The sequence below is a fragment of the Gopherus flavomarginatus genome, chromosome 1, assembly GCF_025201925.1.
Source record: "Gopherus flavomarginatus isolate rGopFla2 chromosome 1, rGopFla2.mat.asm, whole genome shotgun sequence".
In the NCBI taxonomy this organism is placed as follows: Eukaryota; Metazoa; Chordata; order Testudines; family Testudinidae; genus Gopherus; species Gopherus flavomarginatus.
Genome location: NC_066617.1, coordinates 38,640,702 through 38,653,772, shown reverse-complemented (window position 1 = coordinate 38,653,772; position 13,071 = coordinate 38,640,702). Strand labels below are relative to the sequence as shown.

At 43.7% G+C, this 13,071-nt stretch overlaps 1 long non-coding RNA gene across 1 annotated transcript in view; it reads right to left on the bottom strand.

The window, feature by feature from the left end:
• Nucleotides 1-13,071, bottom strand: part of LOC127042917 (uncharacterized) — a 56,378-nt gene that overhangs the window by 17,727 nt on the left and 25,580 nt on the right. Inside the window, exon 2 of the long non-coding RNA XR_007772104.1 lies at nucleotides 7,910-8,027. This is a non-coding gene — a long non-coding RNA (uncharacterized LOC127042917). The remainder of the gene's footprint in view (nucleotides 1-7,909; nucleotides 8,028-13,071) is intronic.

Sequence of the window (13,071 nt, the reverse complement as noted above, 5' to 3'; positions counted from 1 at the left end):
TTATTGTATGGTTTGGGGTCTGTAAATGTCATTTATGCTACTTTGGGGTTTCCCTTTTTTAGCTTCAAAGCTCATTAACTAGATTGGAGCTTCCTCTCTTTGCAAACATTGAAAACTACTTACATGGAACATTGAACCTTGGTTCTATTAGGGAATGGCCTTGGTGAGGCTTCCAGCAGATGTCATCGACTCCCCATAGATGAGCCTAAATAAATCTGCAGCTGACAAAATCCACACTCAGACATGCTCAAACAACATGAACATGCCTGCCGCAGCCTACAGCCAACTGGAAAATGGGTGGCCAAAGGAGCTAGAAGGAAACAATAGCATGCTCATTCAGCAAAGAGGCACCTACTGCCAAGTGAACCTTTTTCATAGACTGGGGAGTCAACTACCACAGAAGCTAAGTACTTGCCTCTTCCCCAGAAATGAGTGCCAGGGAAAGCTACTGAATTCTCATTGTTTCTTGCTATTAGATGGGAAGGATGGTTTTGGGGCTAAAGTACAGAACTAAGAGTAAAAGAAATCCAGGAGATATATACACAGATTTGCTACAGATTTCCTTAGGGACATGGGGCAAGTCACTTAACCTCTCTGTGCTTTACTTTCCACATCTCCAAAATGCAGATAATTCTGACCTTCCTCAGAGGGCTGTTATTAGGCTTAAAATTCAATACACCTATCGATACAAGACCATATGTGGCACCATTTCCAAAGTGGCCAAAACCTGTCCCCCAGCTCTGCTTCTCTTGTACTGCAAAGGAGCATAAAGCAGATGAAATTCTGCAGGAGAGGGAAGAGCTGACATAGCCAGTTCATATGCCGCAGCCCTACAGCACCTGGCAGCGGGCACCTGTGAGGACTAAGAAGGGGTGGAGAGATAGCACTATGCTTTTGCAATCCTCAGCTGGTGAATGGCCTCTGAGGGCCATAGCTGGCCAGTGTAACACAGAACAGGCTTTAGGCCGCTCTAATTTACCCTAATGCCCGTGCTTGCTTAGAACTGACTGTGGCTTTCTTTCACTCTCCCGTCACTAGCTGAGCCTTGACTTTCTGGCCCAAAGAGTTGAAGCAATTGCATTTTCTTTAGTTCACTGAAATTACTTTGAGTGTTTTAATTGTGACTAGGAGTTAATAATGTTATATAATAACAATAATAATTCTTAGCACTTTCCTAGCACTTTTCATTTTCAAAGCATATTACAAACATTAGCTAATTAATCTTCTAGGTTTCTTCCAAGACACAAAATTGCAGATTGATCCTTCAGACCACCTAAATAATTATAATTCTCTTTGTAATGAAGATTATTCTGAACAGTCTTTTTGTTATTTTAGGCATAGCCTGACAAATGCTAATTTTATCAGATAAGGGTTGAAGCTAAAATGATTAAATGATAGATCTTCTGTTTTAAAAACTTCAAGAGCAGCACCCTAGTAATCCTTTTTGAAAGAGAACATCTTTCATCTAAGCTTGACTAGTAAGTACTAAAAAGTAGTGCTAAAATGTTGAAATGTCTGTTTTTGACAGAATCCAGGCACAGCCAGGAAATGAATTAATCCAACTTTTATCCTACCAGAAAAGTAAATAGCTGAAGCTAAATATTTAAAATTGCACACGTACTTTTTTTTTCCAATTTTCATATTGGTTTCTTTAGAACACACTGAGCAATGATTTTCATGTAACATTTAGTGAAAATTGGTTCTTTTCAGTCCTTTTCACCTAAAAGGACAATTACAAAAGCTGCAGTTTGCAATAAATAATTTGCTAAGAATATATAAATCATGACCTACTGTGTTCTACTGACCCTGGATTTCTAAATTATTGACTACTATTGTCTATTATTTAAGTGATTATTTCACATTCCCTAAGGGATAGCAAGTGGTTAAAAAGATGAACTGCCCTAACTGTGTTTTCCATACAATAATCATCATCAGAATTAGACAATAAAAGTATTCATTCTGAGCAATAGTTCAAGTTCCTTAAATGTCTCCTTTCTCTTTGCTCTCCAGAGATGAGTGAAATGAGGTGAATCTCATCATTATTCGACTTTTCAAGGGCAAAGCTGTGATAGACAGGGCTTAATGTGTATCTTGGTAGAATTGGATTTGATCCTCAGGGCTGGGCCAGAGGGCTGCTTTGTTAGATTTGTTAGATTTACTTTCTCTCCCACAAACAAAATTACCTCTTGGAGGCCTGCATCAACCCCAGCATCCTGAGACTATCCTCTTTTCATGATTTCAGTCACATCTAAATCTGTTTAAATTGTCGACATGATGATTTGTGGAGAGACAGGGATTAAGCAGAGGGGAGATTAACACAGTTGTCTGTCTTTGAAATAATATACCTGCTGACAGTAAGGGCATTCTTCAATTTACATAACTTAGTTCACAAGGAAGCCTTTGCAGTTGTTACTGGGTTGTTTTTTTACCATCAGTAGTACAAATTCAACTGCTCCCTACACACTTAAAACCTTGACAGATCATCTCTTCAATTCCTGTAAGATTGAAGAGACATGCCCTGTCCTTTTTCCAGATGAAAAGAGTTTCTTTGGCATCTGACTAATATGCCAGTTGTATTATTGAAGAAATATGCATTAAATTCCCCTGGGAAAAAGATGATCTTCCCTTGCTCCAAACAAAATGTTTACATTCTAGCATTCTAGAATGTAAACCAGTAGAGTCAACGTTCTTTGGATGATCAATCTGAAACAGAGGCATGGTTTGTTGGCTATTTTCTTTTGACTTGTTGGGAGAAAAACATAGATTGTTTATTTTTCTAATTGCTGGGAAAGGAATATGCAATGTTCTCATCTTGATACCTCAATGTGTAATTCTCACTGGTGTTAATGAGGGTTACCTATGTGTTATGTTCTTGGCACTGATATGCCAGAAAAGAAGGTATTATGGAAGAGTTAATTCTGGGCAAGAAGAAAATCTATACTTCATCTATAAAATGGAAATAATTATATCCCTCCCACTCTTTGTCTTTCTGTGTGTATGTACAGTGTCTTGAACAAGGGGAGCTTGATTTCAGTTGGGACCTCTATTATTGTTACCACAAAACAAATAATTAACGGAGGAAAGGAATCTTGTGCCACCAAACTGGTAAACAAGACATAGGGGACTAGGCTTTATAGGGTACAGAAAAATGGTGCATATTCTAGAATAAGGGAAATGATGATAGTGAAAGTCAAAAGGAAGCTGTTGATTTTTTTTGTATTTTTTTGTCTGAAATTTCTCTTTTTTAAAAGGCTGATTAATTATTGTCCAGTAATATGCTGTCTCAGTAAGACAAAAGTGCTGAAAAGCTATCTCAAAATATTGACTATTCCATAGTCAACCTGTGGAACTCCTTGCCAGAGGATGTTGTGAAGGCCAAGATTATAACAGGGTTCAAAAAAGTACTAGATAAGTTCATGGAGGATAGGTCCATCAATGGCTATTAGCCAGGATGGGCAGGGATGGTGTTCTAGCCTCTGTTTGCCAGAAGCTGGGAATGGGCGACAGGGGATGGATCACTTGATGATTACGTGTTCTGTTCATTCCCTCTGGGGCACTTGGCATTGGTCACTGTTGGAAGACAGGATACAGGGCTAGATGGACCTTTGGTCTGACCCAGTATGGCTGTTCTTATGTTCTAAAATTTCCTTCATGGAGGGTGTAGGCACTGATGGAACAGAATCAGGAAATGTGATAGTGTTCCAGCCAGCAACTTTCCAACTTGAACATGGCTGTGTGTGAGATACGGAAATTCCTCATGTTTTCATCTCTCTCCTGTTTATTCTGAGAGATTTTAGAAAGTGGTTTTAGGGTGGGATAAAATTTCTCCTTAAAGACTAGCAATTAAGGATGGTAATTTTTAATAAAATAAGATCTAAGCCAAACCTTCATCCATCTCTCTAATCACATCTGAAACAAACTTTATTGCGGAGGTTTGAAAGAGTCTGATTAATCTCTCTCTTAAAACATTATCTTTAATAGTTGTCTCTGAATTTCCTAATTCAAGTCAGTAGAGAGAATTTCCAGAAATCTTGTGGGACAGGATCTTCTCATAAGACTGCCTGCCAAATTAAGCAGATTCAGGGCATTTGGATTGTTTGGGTAAACCTTTGGGGGCTCACCCAAATTTGTATTGCTCTTCCAATAGTGAAGAAATGCAAAGTAAAAACTACTTTGCTGGATCAGTACTAAAGGAGCACTTATGAATACTTATTTAATATTTGTTTTTTAACACTTATAGGTAATACCATTCATTATCGAGAATAAAGATGTGTCAGCTGTCCTGAGAAGTACATAAATACTAAATAAAACATGACATAAAAACATATCAATCAGGAGGGAAGGAGAAATGTGGACAAATGAGGTGGTGAGCAGAATACCTGCTCTTATGAAGTATGCACTACAGTCTTGCTCTAAAGCCAAATGAAATCAATGGGAATCTTTCCATTGTCTTCAGTGGGCTTTGGATCAGGTTCCATGTAACTTCCAACTATTATTCTTCTATTTTTTTGTTGTGCTTAACTTAGAAGGTTGCTATGGGAGTTGAGAGAATCACTGCAACCTGGAAGAAGAGATTTGAAAGAGGAGGAGGAGGTGTTATGTGTCACACAGGACTTCATTAGAGAAGGCACATAATGATTAACAGAATGGAAATACTTGATTAATGTCTTCTGATGAAGTATAGATTTGAGTGGTTATACAATCTGCCTAATGCCTGGTCTACTCTACATGGCTAGATCGATGCAAGGCAGCTTATGTTGACCTAGTTGTTCATGTGTCTACACTCAAATTGGTCTCCCACTGATGTAAGTGCCCCATTAGGTCAATATAGTAACACCACCTCCCCTAATGGTCTTGACCCACAGTCGATGTACTTACATCCGTGCACTGTACACACCGCATTAGTTACGTCAACTCTAACTGTCCTTCAGAAGCTGTCCCACAATGCCCCTCACTGACTGCTCTGGTCACCATTATGAACTTCATTGCCCAGGGATCATGAAGACTGGAAGATCCCCCTCCCCTTTAAAGTCCTTTTGAAATTCCTTTTCTTTATTGCATGGCTTTGTGATCACACCTAGCAGCTCTCCATTGTTGAGTGCAACTATCCAAGTGACCATGACACGCTCCTGCCTGCAGTGCACAGGAGATACTGGATTCCTGGGCCTCTGGGAAGAAGAGGCTGAGCAGGCACAGCTCTGATCCAGCCACAATGTCAACATTTACAAGCTGATTGCTCAGGGGATGTAGGAGATGGGCTGTGACAGGGACCAGCAGCAGTGCCCCATGAAAGCCAGGGAGCTGCAGCAGGCATACCAGAAGGCCAGGGAGGACAACAATCAAATTTGATGCCAAGCCGCAGACCTGCTGCTTTTACAAAGAGCTGCAAGCCATACCTGGCAGAGAGCCCACCCCCACCAGCACTGTGAATATTTCCTAGAAAACTGAGCATAGCCCCCTGCTGTGAACAGTGGGGAGGAGGAGGCGGTGGATGAGGAAAGGAGGAGTATGGGGACAGGTAATCAGAGGATCAGGCTGCACAGTGAGCCAGAACCTGTTTTTTATTCCATTGCATTCCAGCCTGTCCCACCAGTCGAGCTTGATGCAGGGGATGAAACCTTGGGTAAGTGTATAGATACATTTTCAATTACAAGGATGCCCTCCACTCCAAGAAGCAGGATACATTTTGTGATTTTTTCATTACTTTCCTCATGCTAGCAGAGATAATGGTACAAGCAAGAGAGGTAGAACCGCTATCTGCTTTTCATTCCCCTCTAGAATTAGATGGGGTAGAACAGGCAGAGCAGTTTGTTTATGTACACAGGGATGTCCCTTGAATCCTCCTGAGAGATCTCAGTGAAACTTTCAAGGGGTACCCTGCAATATTCTACAAAGATTTCTAGGGAAGTGTAGTGAGGTGGACAGACCTCCCTCCTCTGGGGTGAGTGAGGGAATATTACACGCCCCTTGGAGGGTGGAGCCCAGGACTCCCTTACCGGAATGACAGGGGCATGGCCAACAGTATAAAAGACCAGATCCGCAGCCCATTTGGGGGAAGCCTGCAGAGGGGAAGGATGTTTCACTGGTTCCAGAGGAGCACAGAGCCGGATCACCCCAGTTGCGACCCACAACTGGCCCGGGGTGCACGCCACCGCTTATCTGGAGGAGCCAGATGATGACTGGACATCAGAGGTACCCACCACAGAGGAGGCAGGAAGTGGCCCAGGGGCAACCCCCAGAGCACTGGCTGCAAAGCCCCGAGCCTCCACATGTTGTGGTTGGTTCCCCGCCGACCCTGGGGATCTGATCCCACCCCTGCCAGGGCCCTGGGCTGGGATGCGGTGGAGTAGGGAGGGCCTGTGTCCCCCTGCCTGGGTGGCTGATCCTCGTGCCTTTGCAAGAGGCTCTCACTCTGAAGACGAGTGGCCCTAGCCCCTGGAGACTGTAGTGCAGGGGGTAGGCAACCTATGGCACGTATGCCGAAGGCGGCACACGAGCTGATTTTCAGTGGCACTCACGTTGCCTGAGTCCCGGCCGTCGGTCATGGGGGCTCTTCATTTTAATTTAATTTTAAATGAAGCTTCTTAAACATTTAAAAAATCTTATTTACTTTACATACAACAATAGTTTAGTTATATATTATAGACTTAGAGAAAGAGACCTTCTAAAAACATTAAAATGTATTACTGGCACGCAAAACCTTAAATTAGAATGAATAAACAAGACTCAGCACACCGCTTCTGAAAGGTTGCCAACCCTGCTGTAGTGTTTGCTGGCTGCCTGAGCCCCACCCAGGCTATAGCCAGCCCCTTGAGACTGTGTTGTTTGCTGGCTGCCAGAACCCAGACAGGCTCCGGCCCTAGTTAAGCTGCGACAAGCTTGGTGGCTGGCAACCGCCAGCCCTTCAGTGACCTCCCTCCTCCGGGGTGAGTGAGGGAGTATTACAGGAAGGCTGTCTTATTTCTTCTGCTGTGGTAGGACACTTTCCCATGCCATTCAGCAATAGCTTTAGCAGGCACTTTGCAGCAAACAGGTTAGCATTACATAGGCCTGGGCAGCTTCAGGGACCCCAGCAGCTGGGCTCTTTGCCTTTGTTACCTGCAGAAGTGAGATATCAGCTAAAATCTCCACCACCTATGGAAAATGGTACCAGTATTCAGTGACATTGTGCTATATTACCATAGACTCATAGACTCATAGGTCAGAAGGGACCAATATGATCATCTAGTCTGACCTCCTGCACAAGGCAGGCCACAGAACCCTACCCATCCACTTTTATAACAACCCCTAACCCAGGACTGAGTTATTGAAATCCTCAAAATTGGTTTGAAGACCTCAAGCTGCAGAGAATCCACCAGCAAGCGACCCACGCCCCACGCTGCAGGGGAAGGCGAAAAACCTCCAGGGCCCCTGCCAATCCGCCCTGGAGGAAAATTCCTTTCCGACCCCAAATATGGCGATCAGCTAAACCCTGAGCATGTGGGCAAGACCCACCAGCCAGCACCCAAGAAGGAATTCTCTGTAGTAACTCAGTTCCCATCCCATCCAACATCTCCCCGCAGACCATTGAGCAGACTTATCTGGTGATAATTCAAGATCAATTGCCCAAATCATGCAGCCAAGTAATTCTCTCCTCATTTCCCCAATCCCCTGTGGGCCATACTCACCATGGATGGTCCTTTGACTGGCACAATGCTTAAGCAATCCCAAGCAGAAATGAGAAAGTAGTGCTTAAAACTTCAGGGGAGCAAGAGGAGTGAGTACAGCCACTTAAATTTCAATTTCTGTTAGAGGTGCCAACTTTGAGAATTCCCGGGTGGTGCTCAAGCCCCGCTCTGCCCCAAGCCCTACTCCCACTTCACCCCTTTCCTCAAGCCCCCACCTCGTGCTCCAGCTCTGGCATACTCACCGAATTGGTGCCTATGTTTTCTGTAGTGAATGTGCTGATGACGGGACCTCTGTGTATTTTATCTTCAGCTACTGCACCTGCAGACTTCAGGCTCTCCTCCTCTACACCCACAAAATGCCTGAGCCAGATAAGGAGGAGAAAGAAGAGAACTCAGGATGACATATTCATTGATATCCTGCAGACAGTGCTGCATCAGGCTGTGAGCACAAAGCCTGGAGGATGAATACTGGGGACAGCCTGGAGAAGGAAAGTGGCGAGGAGAAGGGTCCAGGAGTCCCATCAGGAAAAGGAGAGGGAGATGCACCAAGACATAATGTGGCTCCTGAGGCACCAAACACAGATGCTTCAGACTCTGATGGACCTGCAGAGTCAGCAGTCCCTGGCTGACCTCCCTGGGCAGCCCACTGAGAGCTCAATGACGGGGCTTACCTATACCCCACCCCCAACATTCCACATGGCCTCAGGTTGCTGCACTACTCTGACCACTCCAACCAGGTGACATTAAAAGACAATCACAGGTTCACATACACAGACCTGTAAAACCCATGGTTGGTGTATGTGTAGCTAAAATGGACATGATTGTTCTTTCCCCTTCATGAATTCTGTTCTCTTAATTTTGTAAGTTTTGTTATTTTTTTTAGTGTATTTGTTTTAAAACTGCATGGGTTATTTATGCATTGATTTTGTTACAGAATAAAATTCTATTATTTTGAACATAACTCATCTTTATTAGTTCACAACATATGCTGCTGAGCGCTCAATAGTTCTGAAAACAATCAATGATCCGTTATTTCACAATGTCCCTCAACTCAGAGGATCATTCACAAACAAAATTAATAGGTGCATTGACTTTATGCATTACATTTCGACCTATACAGCAATAACTACACAATTCCTACCGGGCGACAGAAGAGCAGGCCAGATAGAGCACACTATAACAACAACACGCACTACTCTGGCTCACTGTTAAAATGGTCTTTCAAAATAGTTCACGGAGCAGCTGCAGGTGTACAAGATTGGACCTCAGTGAGAAAAATATCAAAAATAGTTATAGCTTCCTGCTATGTCTTGCATAATATATGTGAAGCAAAGCAGGAAAAGCTTTCACCAGGGTGGAGGGTGAAGGTAGGGCCTCTATCTGCTGAATGTGAACAGCCAGATAAAAGGGCTCTCAGAAGAGCTCAATGTGGAGCTATACAGCTCAGGGAGGCAGCTCTTATTTTGGTGTCCCTGTGCTGGAAGGCAGGTGTGAGCTCAGCGTGCAGATCCAGGAATGTGGCCTTGTGAATCCAAAAGTTCTTCAGCCACTGCTCATCATCTCACGCCTGCATTATGATGCAGTCCCACCACTCAGTACTTATTTCTTGGGCCCCAAAATGGCACTCCTCCACCTGCAGCTGCTCTGTGAACACCATTAACAACCTTGAATTGGTTCTCGCTATGTCCCCCAGCAATCTGTCCTCCAAGAAGTTGTCATGTTCCTCACTCATTTAGTTCTTCTCACAGCTCTGCAAATATTCCAGGACTGTGCGCCCAGTGCTTGCAATGTCCATGACAATAGAGCTAAGCTGTGCAGGCTCCATGTTTCTGTCAATGAGGGGGGCAACACTAGTTTGTGGGATTTGGGGAAAAAAGGCACAAAAATGATGGGATATACTATAGATGGCATTACAGGATGGAGACAGTTGCAAACTGGGAAGTTGACCCCATGCCCTCACATTACCCCTGCTTGATTCATCTCAGCCCTATCCTGGATGGTTAGCACTGACCCCTCCACTTGGTAAGGCAACTCCCATCTTTTCATGTGCTGTGTATTTATACCTCCCTACTGTATTTTCCATTCCATGCATCTGATGAAGTGGGTTTTAGCCCACGAAAGCTTATGCCCAAATAAATTTGTTAGTCTCTAAGGTGCCACAAGGACGCCTAGTTGTTTTTGCTGATACAGACTATCACGGCTACCACTCTGGTAACCGTGGTCTGTAACCTATCATTTAAATCAGCTTCTGTACCAAATGACTGGAGATTGCTAATGTGACACCAATTTTTAAAAAGGGCTCCAGAGGTGATCCTGTCAATTACAGGCTGGTAAGCCTGACTTCAGTACCAGGCAAAATGGTTGAAATTATAGTAAAAAACAAAATTGTCAGACACATAGATTAACATAACTTGTTGGGGAAGAGTCAACATGGTTTTTGTAAAGGGAAATCATGCCTCACCAATCTGCTAGAATTCATTGATGGGGTCAACAAGCATGTAGACAAGGGGGAACCAGTGGATATAGTGTAGTTATATTTTCAGAGAGCCTTTGAAGGCTCTTAAGCAAAGTAAGCTGTCATGGGCTAAGAGGGAAGGTCTTCTCATGGATTGGTAACTGGTTAAAAGTTAGGAAACAAAGGGTAGGAATAAATGATCAGTTTTCAGAATGGAGGGAGGTAAATAGTGGTGTCCCCCAGGGATCTGTACTGGGACCAGTCCTATTCAACGTATTAATAAATGATGTGGAAAAAGGGGTAAACAGTGAGGTGGCAAAATTTGCAGATGATACAAAACTACTCAAGATAGTTAAGTCCCAGGCACACTGCAAAGAGCTACAGAAGGATCTCACAAAACTAGGTGATTATGCAACAAAATCACTGATGAAATTCAATGTTGATAAATGCAAAGTAATGCACATTGGGAAACATAATCCCAACTATACATATAAAATGATGGGGTCTAAATGTGGGGGAAGGATAGCTAAGTGGTTTGAGCATTGGCCTACTAAATCCAGGTTGTGAGTTCAGTCCTTGACGGGGCCACTTAGGGATCTGGGGCAAAATCAGTGCTTGGTCCTGCTAGTGAAGGTAGGGGGCTGGACTCAATTCGATGACCTTTCAGGGTCCCTTCCAGCTCTATGAGATAAGTATATCTCCATATATAAATTAGCTGTTACCACTCAAGAAAGAGATATTGGAGTCATTGTGGATAGTGTTCTGAAAAAATTCACTCAATGTGCAGCATCAGTCAAAAAAGCAAACAGAATGTTGGGAATCATTAAGAAAGGGAGAGATGATAATAAGACCAAAAATATCATATTACCTCTATATCAGAGATCAGCAGCCTTTGGCACATGGCTCACCAAGGTAAGCACCCTGGCAGGCCAGGCCAGTTTGCTTACCTGCCACATCTGCAGGTTTGGCTGATCGCGGCTCCCACTGGCCGCAGTTCACCACTCCAGCTCAATGAGGGCTGCAGGAAGCAGCATGGGCCAAGGAATGTGCTGGCCACCGCTGCCCTCATTGGGCTGGAGCGGTGAACCACTGCCAGTGGGAGCCACAATCAGCCAAACCTGCAGATGTGTCAGGTAAACAAACTGGCCTGGCCCACCAGGGTACTTACCCTGGCAGGCCTTTTGACAAAGGTTACCGACCTCTGCTCTATATAAATCCATGATATGCCCACACCTTAAATACTGTGTGCAGATGTGGTCACCCTATCTCAAAAAAGACATATTGGAATTGGAAAAGGTTCAGAAAAGGGCAACAAAAATGATTAAGGTATGGAATGGCTTCTGTATGAGGACAGATTAATAAAACTGGGACTTTTCAGCTTGGAAAAGAGACAACTAAGGGGGGATATGATTGAGGACTATAAAATCATGACTGATGTGGAGAAAGTAAATAAGGAAGTGTTATTTACTCCTTCTCATAACACAAGAACCTGGAGTCCTCAAATAAAATTAATAAGCAGCAGATTTAAAACAAACAAAAGGAAGTATTTTTTCACACAATGCACAGTCAACCTGTGGAACTCCTTGCCAAGGGATGTTGTGAAGGCCAAGACTATAATAGGGTTTAAAAAAGAACTAGATAAATTCACAGAGGATAGGTCTATCAATGGCTATTAGCCAGGATGGGCAGGGATGGCGTTCCTAGTCTCTGTTTGCCAGAAGCTGGGAATGAGCAAAAGGGAATGGATCACTTGATGATTATCTGTTCTGTTCATTCCCACTGGGGCACCTGGCATTGGCCACTGTCAGAGACAGGATACTGGGCTAGATGGACCTTTGTCTGACCCAGTATGGCCATTCTTATGTTCTTATGTTGCGAATTCCATTTTATATCAGGATGCCTAAAAGCTGAGTACTACAATGCTCAACTTAAGTCCCCCTTGTGAACCTGGCTCTAGTCTAGCTCTGCCCCCATGGGTAAAATTCAATAGGAGTTTTACCACTGACATATGGCAACATAAATAAGCAAACATGGGCCCACTTAGAAAATCTCATCCACATAGACATTCCCAATTCTCCTCTCAGATACTTCTATACACTCTCATTGTATTTGATTGAGTTGCACGAGTAAAACTAATTTGGCCCCATATATTTCATTTAAGCTCATCTTATTGAGATGCAGGCTATATAACATTTTAGCCCAGTATGATAATTTTTCATTAAAAAAAGAATGTCAGTTTTAAACTCTCTCAAAGTTATGTTTCACTATTTGATTTTAATAGCTACTAGATCCTGGAGCTCCAAGGCTAAATTCAGGCCATAAACCTATTTAGCACAAAACTCAGATTCATGTTAACATCACTTCAGCATTCCTGTGAGCCTATCTTCAGACCAGCAACTTTCCACACTGCCTCTTGCACAGTTTATTTCTGCAGCATGACTATTCTGTTTGAGACATAGGGCAGCCAGGTAAGCAAAAGAACATGTTAAAACCCATGGATTACATCTTTGAAATGCCTTCTTTTGCTGTTGCAGACAGGGCCAACGCCAGGCACCAGCTTAGGAAGCAGGTGCTTGGGGCGGCCAATACAAAGGGGCGGCATGTCCAGGCCTTCAACGGGAATTCAGCAGCAGGTCCCTCAGTCCCTCTCTTCCTCTTTGAGCTGCTGCCAAAGTGTCGCTGAAGAGGAGGAGAGGGAGTGAAGGACCCACTGCAGAACTGCCGCCAATGATTGGAGTGGTGTGATCGAGCTGCCGCCGACATATCACTGATCGCCTTTTTTTTTTTCCCCTCCCACTGCTTGGGGCGGCAGAAAACCTGGAGCCAGCCCTGGTTGCAGAACTGTGTGAACTGTGTGAACTCTGCAGCTTTTGGGAAGCTAGCAGTGAGGTACAATTGCACCCTCATAAATTTCTCCTTCCAGCCTCAGCACTGTAGATCTGTTCCTAA